At 32.7% G+C, this 2,571-nt stretch overlaps 1 long non-coding RNA gene across 1 annotated transcript; it reads right to left on the bottom strand.

Annotated features, from left to right (window-relative positions):
• Positions 1-207: 207 nt before the first annotated feature.
• On the bottom strand, positions 208-2,341 carry LOC106678107 (uncharacterized). Its single transcript, XR_001342704.3, has 2 exons — positions 735-2,341; positions 208-654 (listed from the first exon to the last, which is right to left on the bottom strand). It is a non-coding gene; the product is annotated as an uncharacterized lncRNA (long non-coding RNA).
• Positions 2,342-2,571: the final 230 nt, after the last annotated feature.

A 2,571-nucleotide genomic window follows, 5' to 3' on the forward strand; every position in this document is an offset into this window, starting at 1 on the left:
AAATTACACTTTTGAAAATTTTGTTATCATTGATAATTTCAATATAACTTCTATTTATTCATCTACAACTGTCGATTCTAATATATCTCATCTATATCTTTATTTTACAATGTTAAAATTTGTTTTAGTGCCAAACTTTGAAAAGAAGCTAAGACTTAGGTAAACAGCTTCCTTCTACCTCAGTTGGGCAAGATGATAATAGGTATGTTATAATTTTAAATAATTTATTCTGAAATGGATTTTTCACTTTTCACTTTCCATTTTTTAAGCGGACATTATCTTACTAACTTGAATGTTGCTATAACTCTTAAAGAGTCAAGTCCTTCTACAGTGAAAACCTCCAGTCTTTTCTGTTTTATAATTTTAAACCTCCAGATTCGTTCAGGCATCTACTAACATATAATCCACCCAATGCTTGTGAGGTCTTCTAAATTGTCTACATCTAAAAAACATTTTTTTTTCTGGTCAAGTTTAACTTTGTACCTAGGTAAATAACTTCTCCTTTACAGTCAATGTTTAGGTCTCCAATTTTTATTGTATCTGCTTGATTTTTCTGGGATTAAAATTAAAGAAAACAAAATCGCTTTTAGACACTTTTTTTTAGCAAACTTTAGCCGTTGTTCTTTGAAGATTTAGGAAGGCACTCTTCATACACTGAAAACAATGAACAATGATATCCATATCATTGGCGTGAGCTATATTTGCCACAATTTGTTGAAAATCATACTTCATACCTGTAAATTCTGATTCCCTGATGGCGCATGCCAAGGCAATGTTAAATTACAAGCATACCAAACAGTTACCTTGTCTGGTTCCCTTGTGCAGCCAAAAAACCTCAGATGAAGCTCAAGACATTCACTGTGAGAATTGAGTAGCCCTTATTATCATTCTGGCAAAATTCTAGTGAATAAATTATTGGAAAATATGGTATTGGAAGATGGTTGGAGGTATATTCCGTAGTACTTGTATTCCTTCCTACTCGATGTTGAGCGGATTCCATTTCTCATGAAAGAGGCATATAATAGTTCTGTAAGATTAATGGGGAATGCACTCCTCTTCTCTGATGTATAAAATCAGGTTATGGATATATTTATAGATTGCTTCTCCTCTATTTTTCTAAAGCTCATTCCATGTACTTTTGGGGCTTTGATATTCTGCATCCCACCTAAGGCTGTCCTAACCCCTCTTCATCTGGAGCTTCCAATTCTTCATTACTGATATTATTCCCTTGGTGTTTGTCTTCACTAATGGATTCTCCATTTAAGAGGTTTCTTGATTGTCTTATAACTTTTTCTCTTACAATGATTTGAGAACCATTTATGCCTTTAAAGGCATATGATCAGGGATTAAATGATTGGTGGTATCTGCTATTTTGAGGCAGAACTTTCTGATTTCATTCAGGGTTCAAGAGGTCTTGATTTCTTTCATCTATTTCCTTTCCCAGGATCTTTTCTTTCTCTACTGAATCATTTTTTCAGTCCTTTTCTTATTCTTACAGTCTTCTATAGATACTATTATATGCCTTCCTATGGATCATCTTGAGATATGCAAGCATTCTTCTCATATATAGCCTGTTTGCATTCTAAGTCAAACCAGGGTATCCTTTTATCAGTGTTTTTTGTCCAGTGATCTCATTTGCTATGTTGAGCATTATTTCCATACATAAATCCCATCTTTTCCAAGTCAGACTGCTGGACATTATTGGGTGGACTTACTGATTTATAGCAGAATCTTTTAGTTTCTGTATATTGTATTCAGTTTCTTCACTTAATTGTATGTCTATGATATTCTTACATGCCGAAGGGCCACCGATAGATAGTGGTTCGAGTCAATGTTTATAATATTTACATCATGTTTATCACCCAAATATAATTTTCACATCATGTTTAATAATTGATAGGTACTTCACTCAAGGAATCATAAAACTCTCCTTTTCCACATGGTCGGTTGTCTATGTTTGGCTGAAAGAGTCAAAACCTATTGTTACCTGAACTAACCTCTTACTTTATCTTATACTTGATATTAGTCCTCACAGCGGTAGTATATCAAGTGACTTTCTGTACCATGATTCCTTCTCATTTCTTCAACAGCGGTAATGCCAATGTTATTATATGTGTCTTACTGGTTACAGAAATGCTGTAGAGCTGCAAGAAGGTATAATTATAAAACATTTCACGAGGAAAATTTATTTTTGATAAGATGTGATCTTTGATAATCAATAAAAAAAAATTAATAATGCATGTTATTTAGATTTAGTAATATTCATTATGAAATTCCATATTTGATATTTTAATTCACAAATTTATGACGAAATAAAAAAATTAATTAGAAAATAATAGGTCGGTCAATTTAAAGATGAAAAATTATACACTACTTGAAGGGTACAAGTCTGCTGTACTTAGCTCTTGCAGCCTGAAGTGAAAACAACCCATCCCTATCATGGCTAATACAATAGCAACCAACAGTAAATCTAAGGAGTTTTAACAGATGAACCCTACCTGAAGTCCTTCCACACCAATTGTGCTAAAGCAAAAAATTAACCTTTTTCTCAGGAAAATTCATTAAAAAAAA

Source organism: Halyomorpha halys, unplaced genomic scaffold (genome assembly GCF_000696795.3).
Source record: "Halyomorpha halys isolate HHAL.00 unplaced genomic scaffold, Hhal_1.1 Scaffold123.1, whole genome shotgun sequence".
In the NCBI taxonomy this organism is placed as follows: Eukaryota; Metazoa; Arthropoda; class Insecta; order Hemiptera; family Pentatomidae; genus Halyomorpha; species Halyomorpha halys.